We start from the raw sequence: 27,080 nt of genomic DNA, 5'->3' as shown, positions 1-27,080 counted from the left end.
CACCACACCAATCACGGCACCAATGCTCTCATGTGCTGTATTGCAGCACCCATGCGGAAACTATATCCACGTATTTGAAGTTCCGGGTCCTCCATGAGATACAGATTTTATATGTTTTGATTACTTATACTCTTTAAATGATTAATCAAAGCACTAGAATAAAAAATTAAGCTTTTTTCTAGTTGCATTTATCAATTAGATTGAGTTATCGTTGAAGCCTTAATAAGTGCTTAACCTGTTGTACATTTTATGAATTCGGCATATGTTGGAGGTATGGAAATAGATGTCGTATGAGAGCAAGTTTGTTTCATTGGAAGAGCTGACAAAGTACGCTGTATTGCCAAAAGTAATTGGCCACCCATCCAAATGATGAGAATCAGGTGTCCTAATCACTTGGCCCGGCCACAGAAGTATAAAATCAAGCACTTAGGCATGGAGACTGTTTCTACAAACATTTGTGAAAGAATGGGCCGCTCTCAGTGATTTCCAGCGTAGAACTGTCATTGGATGCCACCTGGGCAAAAAATCTAGTCGTGAAATTTCCTCGCTCCTAAATATTCCAAAGTCAACTGTCGGCTTTATTATAAGAAAATTAAAGAGTTTGGGAACAACAGCAACTCAGCCACCAAGTGGTAGGCCACGTAAACTGACAGAGAGGGGTCAGTGGATGCAGAAACGCAAAGTGCAAAGACTTTCTGCACAGTCAGTTGCTACAGAGCTCTAGACTTTATGTGACCTTCCAATTAGCCCACGTACAGTACGCAGAGAGCTTCATGGAATAGGTCCAATGCAAAGCGTCGGATGCAGTGGTGTAAAGAACGTCTCCACTTCTCTGGAGTGATGAATCACGCTTTTCCGTCTGGCAATCTGATAGACAACGGAGACTGAAGGCCAGGCCTTCCCGAAAAACATCAGTGTGTGACCTCACCAATGCGCCTTTGGAAGAATAGTCGGAAATTCCTACAAACACACTCCGCAACCTTGTGGACAGCCTTCCCAGAAGAATTGAAGCTGTAATAGCTGCAAAAGGTGGACCGACATCATATTGAACCCTACGGGTTAGGAATGGGATGGCACTTCAAGTTCATATGTGAGTCAAGTCTGGTGGCCAAATATTTTTGGCAACATAGTGTATGTTTCAGCTTCCTTCCATCCATTTTCTATACCGTTTATCCTCACTGGGGTCGCAGGCCCTGTGGGTAAGCTTGATTTACAAAATGCAGGACGAGACCTTTGGAACAATCCTGCAGACTCAAACAGGCAGAATGTGTAATTCCCTCATATATTTCCTGATACGTTATAAATAAACATCCCGTCAGCCTTAAAGTCATGGATCTCAGCACAGCCACAAACCTTACACTCTTATATGATTGTAACCTAGCCGTGACTGTAATCTGATTACATCCTTGGGGGAAATAACAGTTGATGTGTTTGAAGAGCGGAATAACACCCCGCTTCCAATTAGCTTGCAAATTGGACGTGATAGTTTGTAGAGTTGAGAAGCAACACTTTGCAAAAGTAATTGCAGACGTAATTAGCATTTAGATGATGATTCATAAACGGGATAGGTGCGTTTCCGCCAGGTATTCTGTGGTGTGTAATAGAATATATTTCATCTTGTATTGATCGCTCCGTATCAAATAAAATCCAGTTGTAGCTTTGAAACTGCGTTAGTAGTGACTTTTTCAAGTTACTGTATTGTCGTGCAAACTGGTGGAGTAAACCGAGGGCGGTGTCATCCATCAGTGTCGCCACAGCCACTCTATGAAGTGGCCTAATGACTTTATAATTGCTTTGTACTCAAGTGCAGCACTTTTTGCATACTGGGATGATTAGGCTGCCGCTCACAAGTCAGGCGACCAACCAACTTCATTATTGCCACATCCACGGGGGACTTTTTATTCTATGGCCAGGCGCTTATTTGCTTTACTTAAAGCCCTGTCGGACATGTGTGCCTTTTTAGACGGAGTTCATGTGTTCTCAGGGTCGCACATGAGTGTAATTATACAGTGTGACGATCGTCTTTCGATTATTTGCTGTTTGTTAGCTGCTTGGATGAGAATATCCGATTCAGTCTCAAACCACAAGCTCTTTCACATTTTTCGTTCTTTTTTTGCCAACCATGCTCTTGCTTTTTCATTCAGTCATGATGAAGACACTAACTTAGGAAGCAATTGTATTTACTTATGAAACTGACTAGAGATGTCCAATAATTGCTTTTTTGCCGATATTCCGATTTTGTCGAACTCTTAATTACCAATATCAACCGATACCGATATACACTGTCTTGGAATTAACACATTATTATGCCTAATTTTGTTGTGATGCCCCGCTGGATGCATTAAATAATGTAACAAGGTTTTTCAAAATAAATAAACTCAAATTATGGAAAAAATGCCAACATGGCACTGCCATATTTATTATTGATGTCACAAAGTGCATTATTTTCTTTAACATGCCTCAAAACATCAGCTTGGAATTTGAGACATGGTCTCCCGGAGAGTGCATGAGGGGGTAAGGGGTAGCGGGGGGTGTATATTGTAGCGTCTCGCAATAGTTAGTGCTCCAAGGGGTTCTGGGTATTTGTTCTGTTGTGTTTATGTTGTGTTACGGTGCGGATGTTCCCTAGAAATGTGTTTGTCATTCTTGTTTGGTGTGGGTTCACAGTGTGGCGCATATTTGTAACAGTGTTAAATTTGTTTATACGGCCACTTTCAGTGTGACCTGTATGGCTGTTGACCAGGTATGCTTGCATTCACTTGTGTGTGTGAAAAGCTGTGGATGTTATGTGATTGGACCGCCACTCAAAGGCAGTGCCTTTAAAGTTTATTGGCGCTCTGTACGCATCCCTACACAGCGGCGTTTTAAAAAGTCATAAATGTTACTTTTTTTAAACTGATACCGATAATATCGAAACCAATACTGATAATTTCCTATGTTACATTTTAAAGCATTTATCGGCCGATAATATCGTCAGTCCGATATTATCGGACATCTCTATTACTGACCCATTTATAACACAACCCGTTATCAGAATACTGTCGAACACAATTAAAGATAAAGGGCCTGATTTACTCAAGGTTTGCATGTACTAAAACACATGCAAACCTGATAGCACATGTAAAGCTCATCTACTAAAGGCAGTATTTCCCACAGGTCAGGCATATATTTGTGGTGGTGTGGTCGGGCGACGGGGGGGAGGGGTGGGTGTGTTTGGGCAGCGGCGGCGATGACCAAGAAGAACGCGGAGTTGGAATATAATTACAAGACTTTATGTACATATTTATATACATATTTATATAATATTTACATATTTGTATAATATGTAACTACAAGCTCCATTCACAGACAGAGTCCCATTGCTTTTATGAGCGGTCGAGAGAGTCAAAAGCCGAAAAAAAAATAAATACAAAAAATAAAAATAAAATCCATCCATCCATTTTCTACCGCTTATTCCCTTTCGGGGTCGCGGGGGGCGCTGGCGCCTATCTCAGCTACAATCGGGCGGAAGGCGGGGTACACCCTGGACAAGTCGCCAACTCATCGCAGGGCCAACACAGATAGACAGACAACGTTCACACTCACATTCACACACTAGGGCCAATTTAGTGTTGCCAATCAACCTATCCCCAGGTGCATGTCTTTGGAAGTGGGAGGAAGCCGGAGTACCCGGAGGGAACCCACGCATTCACGGAGAGGACATGCAAACTCCACACAGAAAGGTCCCGAGCCCGGTTTATTTATTTATTTATTTATTTTTATTTGTGGCGGCCGTGATTCTTTCGTGGCGGGCCGCCACAAATAAATGAATGTGTGGGAAACCCTGAAAGGTGTGCAAAGTGGTACACAGAGTAAGGCGTGAAATCCATTTGCTTTTCTTTCTTCACTAACATACAAAAAATATGCAGATCATCACAATACTCAGGAGAAGATGCAAATATAATTATTTAGCACACGCAAAGTGATTAATCAACATTCATCACCACTTTACGAGCACTATTTTGCGTTTTATTTAGCAGGACATGCAAACTGACAGACGGACGAGAATCCTCCGTCCTATGTGTGTCAACATTTTAAAAAGTTAAAAATTACAAAAATATTAAACATATTGTCTATTTAGCAACATCATTTTATATTTTTATTGCTGCTAGATGACTTAAGGGGCTATTAAAACACACACTGAATTGATGCACTTTGGTGTCCTTTAGTATTTATGTAATTGTTTTTCCCATAGAATATATATTATTAACATATTTCTTATATGAAAAAACTTCTTTTAGTGTGAATTTGTTTTGCATTTTGAGTGGAGTAAGTGCAGCCTCCCGGTAATGAGCGCACAAAAAAAGTGGTTTCAATGCAGATGTGCTGCACGACTGCTTATAAAATGCCCATAAAAAGTAGTGCATGTCTGCTGCATGTTTGAAAACATAGCCAAACGCCGCAGGTAGGAGCATGATGACATGAATGTGCAGTAATTGAGAGTCTCTGTGGTGATGCCCTGTATGGCATACACAAAAAAATCTTCATTTTAAATATGACGGTCTGCTCCACTTTTCAATTGAACGTGCAGTCTTTGTAAATCACAAGCAACATGCCTACTAATAGTAAGAGCAGTTGTATAGCTTAACGCAAAGTGTTTAGATATTAGTATATCAGGTCAAAAGTGAGAAAAAAAAGCTCATACATGCTAAGGGAGAAGCTGTTTGGCGCTACCTGCTGGTTGGCCTGTATAAATCTCCAAGCCAAGTACATACAGTAAGAGAGTTAGTCAACAACATAACTCAAAACGTCATTGGTAGCTTTTGATGAAACTCACAGAAAATGTCAGAAATGGAATATAGAACAAGTGAATACATTTCTACAATGTTCCCTTACATTTAAGTTACGAGCCTCTACTTCTCTGTGTGTGTATGTGAGCAACTTCGCTAGGGCTGGTAAATATATGAACTTAAACGATGATCCTGATTGATTTCAAGTCGATAACGGTAAACAGCTGTAGCAAATTTACTCGATCAAACATGGCGGAAATGTTCATGACAAAAGCAAACCAGTCAACCTTTTCCCGCTTCATTTTCTGGTTTAATTTACAATGGAGCTAAACAGAATAAGCAAACTTAGCCCTTATCATGCAACCAAGCGCTGCAAAATACATGTCTGCCATTACTTGAGGTTATCTTACGAAGATTATGGTTAAGAAAAAAGCCAAGTTAACATCAGTTGTGTTTCTGTGACGTGGGTCACCAAAATGTTGTAGAGCAAATCAACCCCATACACAAAGTATGTACAAAACAACGGAAACACGAAAGCAAGTTTTAATCATTTAAAGAAATACCACCCAAGTGATTATACAAAAACTGTAAAAATGCAAGCGAAGTCTGCACAGCTTGTTACTGCTGCTAGCACACATAGAACATTTGTAGTTCCGCTGCTTGCACCAGTGCAACCACCAGACAGATATTTTGATTTAAAATATATGGAGCAGGGGCCCGTACCTTGATGTGAAAATGTAAAGTTGATGCGGTCCGCGCGTTTTATATGAATAGCGTTTCACAGCGTTTTTCCGGGAGACCCCCAATTTTCAGTGCCCCTCCAGATGTGATCGTTTTTGAGAACTTCATCCAAATCACAATATTAAGGGGGCACCGTGGAGGCACTGCCTTTAGCGTCCTTTAAAACCTGTACGAACAGTGTCCCACCCCAGCCAGATGTTAAATTTGGCTTTAATTGACGCAGAAAGTGACTGCAAGACATAGTTGATCAACAGGCATACAGGTCACACTGAGGGTGGCCGTATAAACAACTTTAACACTGTTACAAATATGCGCCACACTGTGAACCCACACCAAACAAGAATGTCAAACACATTTTGGGAGAACATCCGCACAGTAACACAACATAAACACAACAGAACAAATACCCAGAATCCCATGCAGCCCTAACTCTTCCGGGCTACAATATACACCCCCGCCCCCCCATTGTAGCCGGGAAGAGTTAGGGCTGCATTGGATTCTGGGTATTTGTTCTGTTGTGTTTGGGTTGTGTTACGGTCAAGATGTTCTCCCAAAATGTGTTTGTCATTCTTGTTTGGTGTGGGTTTACAGTGTGGCGCATATTTGTAACTGTTAAAGTTGTTTGTACGGCCACCCTCAGTGTGACCTGTATGGCTGTTGATCAAGTATGTCTTGCAGTCAGCAGAAGCCTCTTACAATATGTGACTGGGCTGGCACAATGTTTGTATGGTGGAAAAGCGGACGAGACGGTAGGTTGTGGAGAACGCTAAAAGTAGTGCTATCACGGCACGCCCTTAATATTGTTGTCCGGGTTTAAGCTAGGAGAACGATTACCCCGGAAGACTGTCTGGAGGGGCACTGATATTCGGGTGTTTCCCGCAAAGATCGCGAGAGTTGGTAAGTAAGTTGCTAGGGCGGGAAAGCCATTCAAAGAAGGTGCATTTATTTAAAATTGCATGTTAGATTTTAAAAAAAAATATTTTCTCGCGGCCCAGCCTCACCCAGTTTCTGCATCCAGTCGCCCCTAGGTGAATTGAGTTTGAGACCCCTGATATAGAGGGACAGGCGATAGAAAATGGATAGATGGATGGATTTCTTTATTTCATGCAGGGGGATCCATATCACAGTAAAACGACAGAAACACAACTATAAAGTAACAAAATAAATAAGCAGCAGAGTAAAAAAAAAAAAATACTAGGAGAAAAATGACACAATCTACAATGTCCGGCATACAGACATGTTTTCCAATGGTTTTACAGTCTAAAAGAAAAGTATTTATGTACGTATGTATGTATGCTATCCAGTGTAATTATGAATACACTGATTCATATATTGGGGAAACAAAACAACGACTAAGCCAACACATGGCACAGTACACACGGGCAAACTCGTCAGGCCAGATTCAGCTGTCTTCCTGCCCTTCAGGGAGAAACAGCACTCCTTTGAGAACAAAAATTTACAGATTCTGGACAGGGAGGACGGATGGTACGAAAGAGAAGTTGAGGGAAGCCATCTATGTCATGGTTGAAAAAACATCCCTGAACAGAGGAGGTGGTCTGTGACACTACCTATCTCCCACATACAACACTGTCCTTTCAACCATTCCTAAAATACTCCGCAATGTAACCTCTGATAAATAACAGGAGTTAGAAACATTCTGGTCACAGAAGGTGAACAGAATGCCATACGTGCCATTTGTTTACAACTGAATGGAATGCTAACATGGGTGATTCCGACTATTTTGGACTGGTAGTAGTTGATCCTCAGCGATCGTTCTGCCACACAATACATCAATGCTAATGAGGGGAAATTTCACTTCGATTGTCATTGGCTTTGACAGTAAAATTGCTCTTTTGCATCAAAGCAGTTGATTTTCTCACTACCATTGGACAAAACCATCCTTGCCCAGACACACCCTCTTGGTATAAATATTTGGGTTATGGCACCAGCCGCTAGACTAGATCTTACCAATCTAAGTGTATGAGCATGAACTGATGAAGCCTACTTAAATGAGAGGCGAAACATCTTCTGAGACAAACCAAACAGTCAAGATTGCGATCGATTGAATGACCTGGATGAATGACAACATCCAAAGACACATTTTTGCCCATAACTTAAAGCATAACAGTTAACCGAGAGACAGCTTGTGTCCCAAAAACTCGAAAGCTGGGGCACTCGCATCCCGAAGTAGTACTATATATACAAACGCAGTAAGAAATGTCACATGGTTAATTCCATCTGCTTCTCACAATTCCCCCAAGCAGGTCAAAATATTGATATAGCATTATGGGAATCGACAGCAGTAGTTGTTTCGATCCACCAGTCAATACGGCCAACGCAGCAAGAAAAATCGACTCGTCAAGAAGGCTTGAAGAACAATGGCATTTTTAAGAAATTCAACAAAAGGATAAGTTTTATTTTTTAGCATCAATTAGCAAACTTTTTGTATGACTTTCTACTAAATTGTCTTCTCGACACACTGGCTTTACAAACTTAGGAAGCCTCTTTGAGGTTTGCATGGTGAAATTAGCAACTCATAACAGCAAACTGTTGTGCAAACAAAAGGAGTAATAGTCAAGCGTACATCTGTCAGATGAAGACTCTGAAAGCTTTAATGAGTTTTAATCACGCGCCCTAAGGGGGAAATGTCTTTTGTTGTTCTTTTATACACTACACGTCACAACAGAACTGATGTTTTTTTTCTCCGCATCTTGCTTGTTCACCAATCACGGACAAACCTTTTATATTTCCCCGTTTGGAAGCGCACGCATAATAATTTATAATTCATGCCTCTCATCTTCCATAGAACATTTTCTGTGCTCCTCCTTTGATTTTTTTTTTTCACATTTGCGCCCGACATGAGGAAAAACAAGAGTGAGGATCGTTTTTATCCAAAAACAACAAATTGTTTAGCTTTTGTTTTGTTTCGATGACATCATCCATCATCAACAATCCTATATGATTGCTTAGGATATGTCCCTCATCCGAGGAGATTTACGGTCTACTTGACTTGACTCTTTGTTTTGCTCCCAAATATACCCGGCCTCGTTTCATTGGTGTAACGACCTCATTTAAAGGACCTTAATAACTCTCACTAATGTCCAGGCTTGGCCACTGTGTCCGCCACACACACACACACACACATACGTGTTTGGGTGACATATGAGGACTTATGACAAAAACGTGACATATGGGGACATGCCTTTCCAATGGTCCTGCAGGCCTGGGAATCAGACGGTTAGTGAACCAGAATTTTAGAAACACAGTGGTCTATTGAGATTTTTGCAACTCTTTTGTTTTTTTCTGAACCTGATTTTTATGGTACATATGAGGACTTGTCAGGTTTAGGTGCCATATGAAGACCAGAGTGTTTAAGATTTCAAGTTTATGTGACATATGACGACCATGACGTCACAGAGTGTTTAAGATTTCAGGTTCATGTGACATATGATGACCATGACATCACAGAGTGTTTAAGATTTCAAGTTTATGTGACATATGATGTCCATGACGTCACAGAGTGTTTAAGATTTCAAGTTTGTGAAATATGACAACCATGACGTCACAGAGTGTTTAAGATTTCAGGTTCATGTGACATATGAGGCTAATGACATCAGAGACTTAACAAAACCACCTGAGTTGGTTTAGTTGATGTGTTGTCATTTTAAAAAATCCCAATCCCATGCTACTGTAATCTAAAACCAAGAAGAGTTTAAAAGAAACATGGGTAAAAATGTAATTGTCGACTAAGTGTAACTGAATTGTTTTTGTGGATTTTGTCGCTAAGAATTATCTGGAATAAATACAAAACGCTTGCTGTTTATTTTGCTTTTTTAATTGCTGGTAACATACTCAAACTACCACAGAAGATGTGGGAAAACATTTTTTTCCCCTTTTTTTAATATAATTCTGTTATGGATGTAGTACTTGATGGCAAGCCAATCTCTGTCCTGTAGAGCTACTAGTTCTTTATGGAGGCAGGCTTCACAATCTTTTTTACCTGGTACTTTGTTGCCAGTTACAAAATGCAACATGTGTCATTCAACTGCTTCCACTTCTTCCCCTTTGCAGCTGTCATAAAGGAGACAAAATACAATTTCTTACTGAAGGAAAAATGACTATAACACAGTGAAAAGGTGCAAAACGTAATATAATATTCTAGTAAATGATGTGGATTATTTATTTACCCCGCTTTGGAGTGGACCAAGTGGAAGAAGCTTGAGACATACCCACTTCCAGCGATTTGTCCTGCTGTCAATCTGAAAGGAAGAATTAGAAAACTGTAAAAGTAAACATTTAACATATTGTGCTTTGTGAAGCAGCGGAGTATGTGTGTTGTCTGTCTATTTATCAATAATGCAGACGAGGAGTGTTGGCTGAGTTCTTAACATTTGCTTTCAGAGCCTGCATATCACAACATACAAGATGCTGTCATGGCGACACAACCTATCCCGGGCTACCGCGCATGCTCGTCACTCCTGTTGCATGCTGGGTAGGGTAGTTCTTTTTCCCCCTGGCTCATAACATTAAAATATAGTACCATGTATATGCGTTCAGTTTATCAAAGCACCAAGCAAACAGATATGGTCATAATTATTTTAAGTGCACTACGCAGAATAAACACAACATTATTAATATTGCTACTACGGATAATTTGATCAAAAATTCCCTAAAACAGCGCACTACCTATAATATAAGTTTTTTAAACATAAGATCCCTGATAAAAAAAAAAATGTTTCTGCTGTTACCTCAGAAATTGCCTGTTCAGATGTTATGATTGTGGCTCAGAGATTTGTATGTAGATTATATTTATTTTCCATAACAAACAAGATAACTTAAATACCCTGGCAGTGGCAATAAGCTTAAATGTTTGTATTTACATTTTTTGAGTTGATTTTCATAAAATTTGCTATTTAACTGCTACTGTTTAACAAGGACTGATTTAAATTGTGTTTGCACAACAAATGTTTTGGCGCTTTTGTTCATGTGGGAGAATATTCCAATAAAGGTGCACTACACACTACTTTTGAATTCATTATTGGGCTTTGCGTATACAATGCAGTTAATCGCGATTAATAAGAGAAATAGTGCGATTAACTTCGATTAAACATTTTTATCATTGCCCAGCACTAATATATATACAAACCCCGTTTCCATAAAAGTTGGGAAATTGTGTTAGATGTAAATATAAACTGAATACAATGATTTGCAAATCCTTTTCAACCCATATTCAATTGAAAGCATTACAAAGACAACATATTTGATGTTCAAACTCAAACCTTTTTTTTTTTGCAAATAATAATTAACTTTGAATTTCATGGCTGCAACACGTGCCAAAGTAGTTGGGAAAGGGCATGTTCACCACTGTGTTACATCACATTTTCTTTTAACAACACTCAATAAACGTTTGGGAACTGAGGAAACTAATTGTTGAAGCTTTGAAAGTGGAATTCTTTACCATTCTTGCTTGATGTAAAGCTTAAGTTGTCGTGTTTTACGCTTCATAATGCGCTACACATTTTCGATGGGAGACATGTCTGGACTGCAGGCGGGCCAGGAAAGTACCCGCACTCTTTTACTACGAAGACACGCTGTTGTAACACGTGGCTTGGCATTGTTTTGCTGAAATAAGCAGGGGCGTCGATGATAATGTTGCTTGGATGACAACATATGTTGCTCCAAAACCTGTATGGACCATTCAGCATTAATGGTGCCTTCTCAGATGTGTAAGTTACCCATGCTTTGGGCACTAATACACCCCCATACCATCACACATGCTGGCTTTGAACTTTGCGCCGGATGGTTATTTTCCTCTTTGTTCCGGAGAACACCACGTCCACAATTTCCATATATAATTTGAAATGTGGACTCGTCAGACCACAGAACACTTTTCCACTTTGCATCAGTCCATCCTAGATGAGCTCGGGCCCAGCGAAGCCCGCGGCGTTCCTCTGTGTTGTTGATAAATGGCATTTGCTTTGCATAGTAGAGTTTTAACTTGCATTTACAGATGTAGCGACCAAGTGTAGTAACTGACAGTGGTTTTCTGAAGTATTTCTGAGCCCATGTGGTGATATCTTTTACACACTGATGTCGGTTTTTAATGCAGTACATCGCTTAGGTGGAGTGATTTCTCCAGATTCTCTGAACCTTTTGATAATTTTACGGACCGTAGATGGTAAAATCCCTAAATTCTTTGCAAAAAAAATGTTTAGCAGTTTTAACATCAAATATGTTGTCTTTGTAGCATATTCAACAGAATTGGGGTTGAAAATTATTTGCAAATCATTGTATCCTGTTTATATGTACATCTAACACAATTTCCCAACTCATATGGAAACGGGGTTTGAATGTATTTATATAAATATAGCCTATTATTTGCGCACTATTTACAAGTTATGTACCAAAAACACGACCACCGAAAAAATACTTTGATCAATGAAAACAGCGCTGCAAAAACCGGCTGTAAACAAGAGGCACTGCATTTTCTGGATTGAAACACTCATTTTAAAGCTTTGACATTAACATTTTAACACACACTAATCTGGTTCAGAAAATATGAGGACCTTATATGAAACACACTTTCTTGGTTCAAACAATATGAGGACATGACGAGTGCTCACATGTAGAATTTATGTTGTTGACTTGTAACATCTCCTGTTTTGCTAAACATGAGTTCCAAACTCCCTACTGACTAACATGGATGTACCCTTACGAAAATGTTGTCATATAAACTGATCTGTGAGAGATTAAAATTAATAAATGTCTTTCAAAATATAGGTTGGGTCAAATTTAGAGCAGATATAGTAAAAATAGACATGTAATAACCTGTTGGAGGGATGAAGTCGGTTTATGGCTGTCATCTGAATCTAGAGAATGTTGAGATAGAACCTCAACAGTTGGTTTCTGCAACAAAACACAAAAATATAATGTCATAACTAATTAATTATAACATTCTCACCACTTTTTGTTGATAAAAATCTGAGCATACAATGCCAGATAAAGGGTAAAGATTATTACAGAGTTTCAGCTCTTAGACAATTCATTAAGAATGTAACACACACAAAAATCTGGTTCAGAAAATATGAGGACCTCAATTGAGACACTCATTTTAAAGCTTTGACATTAACATTGTAACACACATTTTCTGGTTCAGAAAATATGAGGACCTTATATGAAACACACCTAAGTCTTTCTTGCTTCAAACAATATAAGGACATGACGAGTGCTCACATGTAGAATTTATGTTGTTGACTTGTAACATCTCCTGTTTTGCTAAACATGAGTTCTAAACTTTCTACTGACTAACATGGATGTACCCTTGCGAAAAAGTTGTCATATAAACTGATCTGTGAGAGATTAAAATAAATAAATGTCTTTCAAAATATAGGTTGGGTCAAATTTAGAGCAGATATAGTAAAAATAGACATGTAATAACCTGTTGGAGGGATGAAGTCAGTTAATGGCTCACATCTGAATCTGGAGAATGTTGAGATGGAACCTCAACAGTTGGTTTCTGCAACAAAACACAAACATATAATGTCAGAACTAATTAATTATAACATTATCAGCACTTTTTGTTGATAAAACTCTGAGCATACAATGCCAGATAAATAGTAAAGATTATTACAGAGTTTCAGCTCTTAGACAATTAATTAAGAATATAAAACACACTAAAATCTGGTTCAGAAAATATGAGGACCTGAATTGAGACACACATTTTAAAGCTTGGACATTAACATTGTAACACACACTAATCTGGTTTAGAAAATATGAGGACCTTATATGAAACACACCTAAGTCTTTCTTGGTTCAAACAATAAAAGGACATGACGAGGGGTCACATGTAGAATGTATGTTGTTGACTTGTAACATCTCCTGTTTTGCTAAACATGAGTTCCAAACTCCTTACTGACTAACATGGATGTACTCTTACGAAAATGTTGTCATATAAACTGATCTGTGAGAGATTAAAATTAATAAATGTCTTTCAAAATATAGGTTGGGTCACATTTAGAGCAGATATAGTAAAAATAGACTTGTAATAACCTGTTGGAGGGATGAAGTCGGTTTATCGCTCACATCTGAATCTGGAGAATGTTGAGATAGAACCCCAACAGTTGGTGTCTGCAACAAAACACAAAAATATAATGTCAGAACTAATTAATTATAACATTAATAACCACTTTTGGTTGATAATATTCTGAGCATATAATTCTACATAAACAGTAAAGATTATTATAGCGTTTTAGCTCTTAGACTATTATTTAAGAATGTAACATTCACTAAAATGTGGTTCAGAAAATATGAGGACCTGGATTGAAACACTCATTTTAAAGCTTTGAATTAAACATTGTAACACACACTAATGTGGTTCAGAAAAATATGAGGACCTTATATGAAACACACTGAAGTCTTTTTTAGTTCAAACAATATGAGTACATGACAAGTGATCACATATAGAATTCATGTTGCTGACCTGTAACATCTCCTGTTTTGCTAAACATGAGTTGTAAATTCCACAGACTAACATGGATGTACGCTTAAAAAATGTTGTCATATAAACTGATCTGTGAGAGGTTAAAAGGATTAAATGTCTTTTGAAGTATAGGTTGTGTCAAGTTTTTAGCAGATATAGGGCAGCACGGTGGAACAGGGGTAAGTGCATGTGCGTCACAAATCGAAGGTCCTGAGTAGTCCTGAGTTAAATCCTGGGCTCGTGATCTTTCTGTGTGGAGTTTGCATGTTCTCCCCGTGACTGCGTGGGTTCCCTCCGGGTACTCCGGCTTCATCTTACCTCCAAAGACATGCACCTGGGGATAGGTTGATTGGCAACACTAAATTGGCCCTAGTGTGTGAATGTGAGTGTAAATGTTGTCTATTTGTGTTGGCCGTGTAATGAGGTGGCGACTTGTCCAGGGTGTACTCCGCCTTCCGCCCGAATGCAGCTCAGATAGGCTCAAGCATACCCCGCCAACCCAAAAAAGGGACAGGTAGTAGAAAATGGATGGATGGATGGATAGTAAAATAGTCAAGTAATAACCTGTTGGAGGGATGAAGTCGGTTTATCGGTCACATGAATCTAGAGAATGTTGAGATAGAACATCAACAGTTGGTGTCTGCAACAAAACACATAAAAATAATGTTAGAACTTATTAATTATAACATTATCAGCACTTTTTGTTGTTAACATTATGAGCATATAATGCCAGATAAATAGTAAAGATATTTATAGAGGGTTTCTGTCTCTTGTCCCGCTCATGTCTTGAGATGAACTTCCCTCGGTACTCGACCACAAAAGAACCTTTTTAAATTGATGCAAGAGCAAATACACCATATCCTGATAAAACAGTTTATCAATTAACAATGTTTGGAATATCTGTTTTAAAAAGCAATAATAATAGTCGTTACTTGACTAAAAATTCTATTACAAACAGAATTACTCTTTCATAAATGTAAATAATTATTAAATTAAGTACAAACCCCGTTTCCATATGAGTTGGGAAATTGTGTTAGATGTAAATATAAACAGAATACAATGATTTGCAAATCATTTTCAACCCATATTCAGTTGAATATGCTACAAAGACAACATATGTTCGCCTGTGTATCGGCTGGGGACATCTCTGCGATGCTGATCCGCCTCCGCTTGGGATGGTTTCCTGCTGGCTCCGCTGTGAACGGGACTCTCGCTGCTGTGTTGGATCCGCTTTGGACTGGACTCTTGCGACTGTGTTGGATCCATTGTGGATTGAACTTTCACAGTATCATGTTAGACCCGCTCGACATCCATTGCTTTCCTCCTCTCTAAGGTTCTCATAGTCATCATTGTCACCGACGTCCCACTGGGTGTGAGTTTTCCTTGCCCTTATGTGGGCCTACCGAGGATGTCGTAGTGGTTTGTGCAGCCCTTTGAGACACTAGTGATTTAGGGCTATATAAGTAAACATTGATTGATTGATTGATATTTGATGTTCAAACTGATAAACATTTTTTTGGTGCAAATAATCATTAACTTTAGAAATTGATGCCAGCAACACGCAACAAACAAGTTGGGAAAGGTGGCAATAAATACTGATAAAGTTAAGAAATGCTCATCAAACACTTATTTGGGACATCCCACAGGTGTGCAGGCTAATTGGGAACAGGTGGGTGCCATGATTGGCTATAAAAACAGCTTCCCAAAAAATGCTCAGTCTTTCACAGGAAAGGATGGGGCGAGGTACACCCCTTTGTCCACAACTGCGTGAGCAAATAGTCAAACAGTTTAAGAACAACCTTTCTCAAAGTGCAATTGCAAGAAATTTAGGGATTTCAACATCTACGCTCCATGATATCATCAAAAGGTTCAGAGAATCCGGAGAAATCACTCCACGTAAGCGGCATGTCTGGAAACCAACATTGAATAACTGTGACCTTCGATCCCTCAGACGGCACTGTATCAAAAACCGACATCAATCTCTAAAGGATATCACCACATGAGTTCAGGAACACTTCAGAAAACCACTGTCACTAAATACAGTTTGTTGCTATATCTGTAAGTGCAAGTTAAAGCTCTATTATGCAAAGCGAAAGCCAATTATCAACATCCAGAAACGCCGCCGGCTTCTCTGGGCCCGAGATCATCTAAGATGGGCTGATGCAAAGTGGAAAGGTGTTCTGTGGTCTAACGAGCCCACATTTCAAATTATTTTTGGAAATATTGGACACCGTTTCATCCGGACCAAAGGGGAAGCGAACCATCCAGAATGTTATCGACGCAAAGTTCAAAAGCCAGCATCTGTGATGGTATGGGGGTGCATTAGTGCCCAAGGCATGGGTAACTTACACATCTGTAAGTTACCCATCTGTTTGGAACAACATTTGCTGCCATTTAAGCGCCGACTTTTTCATGTACGCCCCTGCTTATTTCAGCAAGACAATGCCAAGCCACATTCAGCACGTGTTCAGCTTCATAAAAAAAGAGTGCAGGTACTTTCCTGGCCGGCCTGCAGTCCTATCAAAAATGTGTGGTGCATTATGAAGCGTAAAATACGACAGAGGAGACTGAAGCTCTACATAAAACAAGAATGGGAAAGAATTCCACCTTCCAAGCTTCAACAATTAGTTTCCTCAGTTCCCAAACGGTTATTGAGTGTTGTTGAAAGAAAAGGTGATGTAACACAGTGGTGAACATGCCCTTTCCCAACTACTTTGGCACGTATTGCAGCCATGAAATTCTAAGTTAATTATTATTTGTAAAAAAAATTATTCTGTTTGGATTTACATCTAACACAATTTCCCAACTCATATGGAAACGGGGTTTGTAATTAATGTGTTACTTGAAAAAGAAAAGTTTTAAATATCTAGCATATGCAGTTGAGAGACATTTCATGAGAGCAGAGTGTGTGTGCCTTTAAAAAGCTGTGCCTTTTGCCAAGTGACGTGGGACTTCAGCGCCCAGACATAGCAGAATAGTTCAGCTGTATTTTTTAGCTTAGCAGTGGCAGTTAAGATAGTTCTGTTGAATGTTTTTGTTTGTGTGTGGATGAGGCCTCTTTCTATTTGATATCGTGTTCGTAATTACTTCCGGGGGTTGCTTTCATTAGTAAAAAGATATTACCTGCACTAACCCTTTTGTGCTTCTAACGCTGTCTTGTTGACATACAATCACATCAAAAGTAGCATGCCACATTACATAAAACGCATCGTAACAGCGTTGTAGCGTACATAAAAGTTATTAGCTTACTCGTTACCGGTAAAAGTAACAGCATTAGTAACATCGTTTTCATATACCGCTGTTATACCATCCATCCATCCATCCATCATCTTCCGCTTTTCCGAGGTGGGGTCGCGGTGGCAGCAGCCTAAGCAGGGAAGCCCAGACTTCCCTCTCCCCAGCCACTTCGTCTAGCTCTTCCCGGGGGATCCCGAGGCGTTCCCAGGCCAGCCGGGAGACATAGTCTTCCCAACGTGTCCTGGGTCTTCCCCGTGGCCTCCTACCGGTTGGACGTGCCCTAAACACCTCCCTAGGGAGGCGTTCGGGTGGCATCCTGACCAGATGCCCGAACCACCTCATCTGGCTCCTCTCCGTGTGGAGGAGCAGCGGCTTTACTTTGAGTTCCTCCCGGATGGCAGAGCTTCTCACCCTATCTCTAAGGGAGAGCACCCCTACCCGGTGGAGGAAACTCATTTGGGCCGCTTGTACCCGTGATCTTATCCTTTCGGTCATGACCCAAAGCTCATGACCATAGGTAAGGATGGGAACGTAGATCGACCGGTAAATTGAGAGCTTTGCCTTCCGGCTCAGCTCCTTCTTCACCACAACGGATCGATACAAAGTCCGCATTACCGAAGACCCCACACCGATCCGCCTGTCGATCTCACGATCCACTCTTCCCCCACTCGTGAACAAGACTCCGAGGGGCCATAGAGGTCAGGTGCATTGTGAACTGGGCGGCAGCCGAAGGCAGGGCACTTGGCGGTCCGATCCTCGGCTACAGAAGCTAGCTCTTGGGACGTGGAACGCTGTTATTCCAAACACTTCTAATTAAAGCCATATAATACAACCTCTATTAGACTGTAAGGAAATGATCCAAATGAGATGTTGATACAGTTACCATTGATATGTTACATAACAAGACATACCTTTCCAATCATTGATCCACTGGGCCTTAAAACAAGACTTGTCACATCCAGATCAAAAAAACTCGGTAGCTTCAGCCTCAGGATTACGTCTCGCTCTTCTTTTGGGCACGATGTCTATATCATGTGTTGATGCGCCTAACAAATCCACACATAAAAATGAAAAAAGTCAGTGACACAGAAATAAAACAAAGAACCAAACCCTTCAAAAACTGTTAAATTTAGGATCAGTGCAGACATGAAGCTTCTCAAACAAAGAACTAATGTAACAATATCAGTAACATGCCAACTCCACAGTGCTTATCAGCTTGACATATTTGTATTTGAGAAAAAGTATAAACAATTTGAAGAACTCTAGTCTGTCTTGTTTAAAATTAAGAAAAGGTTTACTAGCATAGTGATCAAGGGTGATGGGTCAAATGCAGAGAATAATTTCACCACACCTTGTGTGTGTGTGACAATCACTGCTACTTATAATCTTCCATGCAACTTTAAAAAAAAAAATTAAATGCCTTGGCCTTGGCCCAGAACTGAAATGCTTAATTTGACCTCATAAAATCAAATCTGATTGCAATTAATAACAACAAACATTTAACTGTTGTTTACAATGAACTATTTTCCTATGTTAAAAAACATTGGTCTATTTAATTACGTTAAACTCCATTTTATGCTCACCTGATTCAACCATGCTGCCGAAGACTGTCAAAGATGGTTTGTGACCAAGATAGATGTCCCCCTCCGGTGATGCAGGTCCCGGAAGTGATGTTCACTGAGCGCTCTGTTGTGCTCAAAATCGTGTGTGAAGTTTTGTATTTCGATTATAAATGGTCCTTTTGGAAAACCCTTTTTATATATATTCAATATTAAGTGTGATACGTGAGCTGTATAACTTCCAAGATGAAAATAGTTAAATAGTGATTTAGCCCTCTGTTAGGATCCGACATCATCCAACGGCCAATCAGGCGGCGCCTAACTGAAAATTGGACCAATCAGACGCCGAGACTCTTCACAGTGGGCGGAAGTAACCATCTTGAACACAATGTGAAGTGAATACCTCCAAAAACAATCCCCAATTGAATCCAAAATTTGTCCCAAAGATAAAAATACCAAAATCATGTGCTATTGTAACCATTTGAAAATATTAAATACTGTATGTAGTTTGAATTCCATTTGAATTATCGCCTTTGTCTCAATCAAGGTTGAAGGTTTTTTTTCAGGCACATTTAAAGTAATTATTGTGCAGCATTGTATTTTAGACAACAGAATAGAAAAAAGCCCAATACAGTAAAATACTGAATCAAACCGATTAAATCATCACCATAATCCCTTTATTATTGATTGTCTAGCCCAAATCCTCTCCAGATAAACCAAATGAATAGATAAAACTAACATAAAAAAGGTTGAGATCATCAGATCAGTTGAAAATGTGTTATTTGATTTAGATTTCAAAAGTATGTTCATTGCTGTAATGATTATATGTTTTTCAAATGTTGGAGTGTGTGAGTTTCTGACCCACACGACATATGAGGACATATGACATATGAGGACAAGTGTGTGTGTGTGTGTGTCATAATAGCAAAGATGGCCACTAGGGGCAAAATCGAAAGTGACCCAAAAAATTACACACACTTTCACACACTTTTTCTGAAAATTTGACAAATGAAGACTTTAGAGATTTTTGGTCTGGGAACATGCTGGGAGGGTCTAGAACACGATAGCATTGCGGGAAATATGGGGACATGGAAAATGTCCTCATATTTCAACAGGTCCTCATATGTAAGGTGAAATTTCATAAAAATGTCCCCATATGTCACTTTGACAAACGCACACACACACACACACACACACACACACACACACACACACACACACACACACACACACACACACACACACACACACACACACACACACACACACACACAGACACACTAGATCTTCATTATGAGGCCCATCCAGTCCCCAGTGAAAACAAGAAAGCTTATTTATTGTCTCCCCTTGTTTTTTTCCAACTTATTTTATTAATGATGTTTGCTTACAGGTTACATCTAATGTACTTTCTTTTAAAGCAAACGTGTTTTTTTTTTTCTCAAAGCAGACGTATGTTTTTTCCAAAGCGCTCTTAAAATGAGTTGAGTTGTCATGTCAATATTAGTCTGGATTTTTTAGAGTTTTAAAATGAATTATTAGTACTGCTACTATTACAACTTTTACTAATACTACTACGATACAACTACAATAATGATACTTATTATAATAACAACAATAATACTAGCGCCACTGATTAAAAAAAAATAAAATTTCAAAACATAAGGTGAGATTACCCATACTGTGCTGTCAGTGGGTCAGGGTGGGTAAATCCAGTGCTCCTTCCTGTCTCATTTAAACAAACATGGTGTCGATTGTGTCGAACTTCTTTACAGTTTCAGAAGAAATTCCGCGGGCTATTTCCACCAAGTGTTCCGTAAACATTCCACAAGGAGGGGAAGAAAAACATCACACTTTAACATATCAACCTTTACCAGCCACCAAAAACCCCAGCATTGTTACGGCAGTGTTTTTTAAAGCCTACAAAGACGCCAGCAGCTAAAGATGCCCCAGAGCCAGCCACAAAAAAGATGTGCACAAATTACAGTTAAATCTAAACTTTACAAATAATATATATGAATAAGTTATTAGTATCGGTCTTTAGTAGTGGGAAGTTAGCTGTATTGGTGGGCTTGAAAAAATATATACATTGTGCATTCCTATTTTTTTTTTTATTTACGCAAAAATAGGAACCCCACCCCAGACATACAATACTATTACATGGCTAATGAAAAACAGCATTGTAAGTGGGCCAAATCACTCGTATTAGAAAATAATCTCATAAAAATGACTGCTGCCATTTGATTATCATAGTATAACATTTAACTTGTTATTAAGTCAGGTTTAGGACAGGTATGATGTTGCAGACATTTGCGCCACAGAATACTCAGGGAGTTTTTGCATTTGCTCACACATGAAAAATTAGAGGGAACATTGTTCCTAGTCTAGACAGGTCAAGACTTAAGTTAAACCTGCATACGGACAGGTTTAACTTAAGCATGAATAAAGGCTCTATGGATAACTGTACATGGTGAATAAACACTGCTTTTTAGCTTTGCTTATGACAAATACAAGTATTTTATCTAAACTTTTTGCATTTCATTGAATTAATTCATGATTATTATATTACTATTATTACTTTATATGCCAAAATGTTATGCAACTATAAATAACTTTGAATTATCTTGCGTATGAATTGTGCTCTTAAAATAAAGTTGCCTTTCCTCTAAGATGGATTACTTTGACTACCAAAATGATGCTGAAAGAACCACCATGACCAGAAAGAAGATTATTTAGAGACAAAAACCTTTTAGTTAAATATGAGGATGTAGATTTTTGTGGCTGCTTTCATGCATCCAAACAAAATGCAGCTGAAATGATTTGTTTACCTGCAGACAAAGCTTCCATGTGACTCAATGAGGGGAACCCCTATACCTCTTTCCTTACAAGTACCCTTTACCAGTCCATCTATCCATTCATTTTCTACCGCTTATTCCCTTCGAGGGTCGCCGGAGGGCTCTGGAGCCATTCTCAGCTACAATTGGGCGGAAGGCGGTGTACACCCTGGACAAGTTGCCATCTCATCGCAAGGCCTACACAGATAGAGGGACAACATTCACACTCACATTCAAACACAAGGGCCAATCAACCTAACCCAAGGTGCATATCTTTGGAGGTGGGAGGAAGCCGGAGTACCCGGAGGGAACCCACGCAGTCACGGGGAGAACATGCAAACTCCACACAGAAAGATCCTGAGCGCACGATCAAACCCTGGACCTTCGTATTGTGAGGCAGACGCACTAACCCTCTACCACCGTGCTGCCATGAGTTTGACACTTAATCTATCCATCTATCTATATATATATATATATATATATATATATATATATATATATATATATATATATATATATATATATATATATATATATATATATATATGTGTGTATGTATGTATGTATGTGTGGTAAAAATCACAAGACTACTTCATCTCTACAGAACTGTTTCATATTGCGCTCTACCACGGTATCGAGCACTATTCTTTGGATAATCCAATCAAGACATATATATATTGTCAGGACTGTGACTTGGATTTATTTTGCTTCCTCGACGCAGAGAATGATTTGCACGAGCCAGGCGTGTATTCAGGTACATTATTAAATTTATTTACACACTAAACACAAAAAAAGCAAAACAAAGGGTGCTCAGAAGGAGGTATAATTCTAGGCTACAAAATACAGGAAACAAAAACACTTGCACAATGGCATGAATTAACTATAAACAAAAACAGCACGATGGCATGGTTATAAACAACTAAAACAAAACACTTACTGTGACCAAAAACAAGTGGCATGAAAAGCAAGGAGCAGGGCAGGTGATCGAGGGCATGGAGCATGAGCAGCATAGGTAGGTGGGCATGTACAGCAGAAAGCAAATAGCAAAGTTCCCAGGACGAGGACAGAAACAGAATGGTATAAATAGCAGCTAAGATGATTAGAAACAGGTGTGGGACTGAGGGCTGGGCGTGACTTGGAGACCAGGAGGAAACTAATGGGTTACTATGGAAACAAACAAAACCAGGAAGTGTAAAACGGGAAACGAGAGTCCAAAAACAAAACAAACATGATCAAACTGAAAACTGAATTACAGGCATGACATATATATATATATATATATATATATATATATATATACATATATATATATATACATATATATATATATGTATATATATATATATACATATATATATGTATATATATATATATATATATATATACATATATATATATATATGCATATATATATACATATATATATATATGTATATATATATGTATATATACATATATATATATATATATATATATATATATATACATATATATATATATATATATATATATATATATATATATATATATACAAGCACGCACCCATGCACATTCGCACACACAAATATAAAGGCTATAAAATAGTAGGGATTTCATTTGATTCCAATTATTGGGGTGACTATTCAGTTCAGAAACAATTGTCTATTCAACACAATTCTTGATTTGAAGAAATTTTTCGCAATATATTACAGTGGAACTAGGGCTGGGGGATATGGCCTTTTTTTAATATCTCAATATTTTTAGGCCATATCGCGATACACGTTATATATCTCAATATTTTGCCTTAGCCTTGAATAAACACTTGATGCATATAATCACAGCAGTATGATGTTTCTATGTGTCTACATTAAAACATTCTTGTTCATACTGCACTAATATATGCTACTTTTAAACTTCCATGCAGAGAAGGAAATCACAACTAAGTCAATTTACCAAAAGTGTATTTATTAAAGTTATTAAGCAGTGGCACAAACGTTCATGTCATTTCCAAAACAGAAACTGCAAGATTGTCAAAGACATTTTAAGTGTCAAATAAAAATGAGCTGCATAAAAGGAAATCAAATAGTGTTCGTCCTCCGCTATGTGTTAGGTTACTACGGACGTTATTAAATTCTGTTGGAAATTGAGATGTTGAAATGCGGAGTAATCACTCTTCATTCTCTAGCAGGTGACTTTTCAAATGATGCTACATATTATCAGTAATGCGGCTTTTTGTCGCAAAGCCGTTTTGGCCCACTCTTGACAAATTACAGTTGTCTGTTTGACATATTCCCACTTGAAGCCGAACCACCGCCAGACGATGGACCCCCTGCTGTTTTTCTTGGGAATTAATTATTCCTTCATTCGCACCTTCTTGCTCTCGTATTACCACTCGCACGGCTCTTCCAGCATCACAGCTAAAGTTACCCATGCTGCTACCTCTCTACTCCGCGACGGCGTATAAGTATGTGACGTATGACGTGACAGTGTGTGACGTATGTAAGAAGGTGGGCTTGCTGTCTGTGAGAAGGAGACACAAGAAAAAACGAGGAGAGCCTGTAGTGTAATGCCCGCAGCTGAAAGCAACTGCGTGAGAACGTATACTCAAATATCACGATATAGTCATTTTCTATACCGCACAGAGACAAACCCGCAATATATCGAGTATATCGATATATCGCCCAGCCCTAAGTGGAACCTTGATTTACGAATCCCTCTCCTTTCAAAACTTTCAGTTTACGAACCTTTATATTGCACCAGTGTTCGGAAAATTACTTTAATAAGTACTTAATTACACTTACTTGTTAACTTTACCAGAAAAGTCATGTAATGGAATTACTCATTATTAAATGTCATTCATTATTAGTGAAAGTACTTAATGTGTTACTTAAAAAGGTCCCATGAGAGCAGTGTGTGTGTGTGTGTGTGTGTGTGCTTTTAAAAGCCCGTGCCTGTTGAAAAGTGGCGTAAGCTCACTTTTCAGTCCATTTCCTATTTGGGTTTTTGTAGTTTTTCGTGTAATTTATTTTTCCTTTTTACCATTTTAGATTTGAAGTCCAACGCCAGTCCTACACACATACACACTGCTAAAATGTGTTTTGAAAAAACATCATCCCAGGTTTTTAGTGCACCCTAACCTTTGCACCATGGTGCACATTTTTCTAATTCATCTTCCAAAACTTAATCTTAGTATTTCTTGATTACCTTAGTTTGAGACTCGGTAGTTTGGAACTAGTTTAAGTGACAACTCGAAAGCAACTTGATTTATGTGGATTAATTTAAACCCAATTATTTTAGTCTTGGTTAATTTATGCCCTGAATGGAAACAAGGGCCTTAGACATGAATAATTGAAGACTGACTACAAGCACTCATCCATTAAAGAAAGATAAACATAACAATGCATTTGTCTGGGTCTGTACCTTTATCCAGATCTGCACCAGCACCTAACCATAAATGTAATCCAACCACAGGTGAGGTCCATTATTCAAAGCTCTTACTCGATATCATCCACGGCCGAGCTCGCAGACACATGACAGGAAATCGATATTCTCTGGTCAGGACTGCAACCTGATAGCTCAATAAGCTTTAGGGGAGGAGGGGAAAAAGCAGGATGTTTTTTTTTCCCCTTTTCTTCTTCCTGCACATACATCCTCATCCCTTCTACCCTTTGGGGATTTAACAGCTCAGTCCTCTCACTATTTCACGTTACAAGCTGCTGTCAACAAGTGGACAGGGAAGCGGCGTGCAGGCTGTGCGAGGGGAAACGGGACACCAGTGGAGCGTCGGACAAGATGACCTGTCCGTCCTCCTGTGGTCTCGTTACCTCCTTCACAGGCAATAAAAGAGCTTGTGCTGGTGCGGCCACCTCTGCACGCAGCTTCTCATCCCGCCGCTGAAGAAAAATTATTCTAGAGACCGACTTTTATTTCATTTTTTGGTTTATTTTCTGCTCATTTTTTTTAGTTCATTTTCTGTTAAGATGCATGCATCACTTTGGCTTTAATTTTCCTTTTTGTGTGAATGCTCCAAAGCATTCACACATGGTTTTCTACACCAAAATTAATCTGCTTATTATTCAACAACCTTTTCTTCTCGGAATTTTGGCGCGCTCTACCTTCTGCATTTTTCTTCCAATTTAAACCATACCAACTTCAAACTGTTCAACTTATTCGGGAATCGCGGGTTTTCCCTTAAAAAATTTAAAAAATTCAGAAATTTCCCAGAATTCCTGGTTTTCCGGGACATTTTTCCCATTTAAAATGAATTGGCCATTTTTTCAAACTTCCACCATTTCCACATTTTTCAACCAATTTAAACCATTCCACCTTCAACACATTCCACCATTCTGGAAATTCAAACTACCCTTTTTCCAAGTTAAAAACATTTCCAGGATTTTCCAGAATTCCTGGTTTTACAAAGTCCTAATTCCACCCTTTTTTTTCTGGTGACCACTGCGTCCACATTTTTCAACCCATTTCAACCGTTCCACTGTCTAAGTTGTTTTTTAACTGGAAAAATTCCCGTTTTTTCCGTAATACCATTTTCTCAATTCAAAATGTTACCACTTAATTTCTCGACCCATCCATCCATCCATCCATTTCAACCGCTTATTCCTTTTGGCTCACGTGGGGTGCTGGTGCTTATCTCAGCTACAATTGGGCGGAAGGCGGGGTACGTCCTGTATCTCAAAAATTCTTTAAACTCATTCAGACCATTCAAGGTTTTTTTATGACTTAAAAAAAATTCCCGCTTTTCCCGAAATACCCAGATTTTTGGGAAATTCCCATTTAAATCAATATGACATTCTTCAAAGTTCCACAATTCACACATTTTTCATCTGATGCAAACTGTTTCAACTTCAAAATATTTAGCCTGTTCAGAAAATGTGTGCTCTACTTCAACAATTCTAAAAAGAAATCCAGGATGCCTTCAGGAATTGCCTCATCTAGTTCATAAATAAAAGTCTGATTTAAGCCTCGTTCTCACGTTCTCGCCATGCTAGTTATATATTTGGAACACTTTTAGGAGCTAGACTCATTTATGTAAGTGATTAAGTGTCAAACTCATGATTATTAATGCGTTCCGCAAGGTGCAGGCACATTTTTATCTCCTAAATGATCACAAGAAAAAAACACATGAAATATATATATATATTTTTTTAATCCTAGTTCACTATAATGGATGAATGCTTGGAGTCATTTATGCAATATACTGATTAATAAAGAGCACAAAAAAAACTCATACAGACTGTTTCTGTTTTTGGTTTGTGTATATAAAAACACAATTTTTAGGAAATATAAAAAATGTATAAATATAAATAATCAATTAGTGTGCCGAATTTTCCATCTGTAGTCCTTGATTTGAAAACTTTTTGATTCAACAAATTAAAAAAAATTAAAATGTTGGCTTATAAAGTGAAGTGAATTGAACAATGCACTTAGAAAACAGTATAACACAAAACAGCGACATTGTTGCCAGAGGCTT

General features: G+C 38.7%; 1 protein-coding gene and 1 long non-coding RNA gene across 5 annotated transcripts in view; one reads left to right on the top strand and one right to left on the bottom strand.

Annotated features, from left to right (window-relative positions):
• The window catches only part of LOC133553138 (kelch-like protein 29), a 600,020-nt gene that overhangs the window by 295,683 nt on the left and 277,257 nt on the right, over positions 1-27,080 (top strand). The gene's annotated exons all lie outside the window — the stretch shown is intronic.
• On the bottom strand, positions 9,330-19,035 carry LOC133553140 (uncharacterized). The gene is made up of 7 exons (XR_009806859.1): positions 18,138-19,035; positions 14,554-14,629; positions 13,560-13,637; positions 12,949-13,026; positions 12,339-12,416; positions 9,698-9,769; positions 9,330-9,581 (listed from the first exon to the last, which is right to left on the bottom strand). It is a non-coding gene; the product is annotated as an uncharacterized LOC133553140 (long non-coding RNA).

This window comes from Nerophis ophidion, linkage group LG05 (genome assembly GCF_033978795.1).
Source record: "Nerophis ophidion isolate RoL-2023_Sa linkage group LG05, RoL_Noph_v1.0, whole genome shotgun sequence".
Classification (NCBI taxonomy): domain Eukaryota; kingdom Metazoa; phylum Chordata; class Actinopteri; order Syngnathiformes; family Syngnathidae; genus Nerophis; species Nerophis ophidion.
This window is presented reverse-complemented; position numbering and strand designations above follow the sequence as displayed.